This window comes from Octodon degus, unplaced genomic scaffold, assembly GCF_000260255.1.
Source record: "Octodon degus isolate 3935 unplaced genomic scaffold, OctDeg1.0 scaffold00007, whole genome shotgun sequence".
Taxonomy (NCBI): domain Eukaryota; kingdom Metazoa; phylum Chordata; class Mammalia; order Rodentia; family Octodontidae; genus Octodon; species Octodon degus.
This window is the reverse complement of record NW_004524583.1, coordinates 32,383,680-32,384,999: the sequence shown is the minus strand read 5'-3', so window position 1 is coordinate 32,384,999 and position 1,320 is coordinate 32,383,680. Positions and strand designations below refer to the sequence as shown.

Genomic DNA, 1,320 nt, shown 5'->3' with positions numbered 1-1,320 from the left:
TCTCTTTGTCATCATGAAATTCTTTAGTTGTTCTTTGTCATGAAGTATTTCACTTCTCCATCAAACTTGAAAGAGAGTTTTGCAGAGTATAGTAGTCTGGGCTGGAATTTGTTTTCAAGGAGGACTTGAAGTACTCTGCTCCATGCTCTTCTTGCCTTCATGGTTTGTGAAGACAAGTCAGCTGTAATTCTGATGGGTTTTCCTTTGAATATGATCTGCTTCTTTTCTCTAGCGGCTCTCAGTATATTATTCTTGTCCTGAATTTCTGGGATCTTGACTATTATATGTCTTGGTGTGTTTTTAATTGGGTTGAAGTTACTTGGCATTTTGTATGCTCCGGTTACCTGAATGTCAGATTGTTTCCTCATATTATGAAGTTTTCTGCTATTACTTCTGCCCATATTTTTTTTAATATCATTTGTATTGACTCCTTCTTTCTCATTGATTAGTCTAACATTGTTCATCTTTGCATCATCTTGCAGGTGATGGATTATTTTTTCCTGCATCCTAGTTGTTTTTAAGAGATCATTTCTTATCTTTTCACTAGCTGCACCAGCATCTTCAAGATCTGAAACTTTGTCTTCACTTTCACTTAAATGGTTTTGCAAGCTTGTGATTGAGATTTTAAGTTCCTCTATATCTCTTTGACTCTGCTTCATGCGATCTATTTCTTTCCTGTATTGCTCATTCAAGGAATCTGTCCTTTTTGTAATCTCCTCTATTTTTTTTTTATCAATGTCTTCTTTAGAAGCAGGTATTAATTCTTTTACTGCAGTGTTATTTTCAGATTGGGTTTCCTCCCTATGTTTCTATAGTTTATTCTTTACTTCAGATGCTATGAGTTCCAAGAATTCTTTTTTATTTCAGAAAATTCCACTCTGAGTTCTTCTATAACTTTCTGCTGTTGCTTATTTACTATCAATGCTATTAATTCATACATTTGAACAGAGCTAGTAGAAAAGAATTCCTCTCTGAGTTCCTCCATGACTTTCTGCTGTTGCTTATTTACTATTGACGCTATTAATTCATACATTTAAGCTGAGCTAGTGTCCTCTGCACTTGTTTTGGGTGGGCATTGGGTTTCCTCCATATGTTTCTGCATTTGAATCTTTACTGCATATGTTATTAATTCAGGAATTTCTTTTTTTCATTTCCAATCTGAGTTCCTCCATACCTTTCTGTAGTTGTTTCTTTATTTCAGAAGCCATTGATTCATTGATTTCAGCTGTGTGATTCCCAATTTGTTCTGTCTTAATGTCCTCTGCACTTGTTATGGGGTCTGAGATTGCATCTTGCTCCTTCTTGTTGTCATTTTGTGTA

At 34.9% G+C, this 1,320-nt stretch overlaps 1 protein-coding gene across 1 annotated transcript in view; it reads right to left on the bottom strand.

Annotated features, from left to right (window-relative positions):
- Positions 1 to 1,320, bottom strand: part of LOC101579219 (putative acyl-coenzyme A thioesterase 6) — a gene marked incomplete at its 5' end in the record, with an annotated part of 10,840 nt that overhangs the window by 6,495 nt on the left and 3,025 nt on the right. The window lies entirely within an intron of this gene.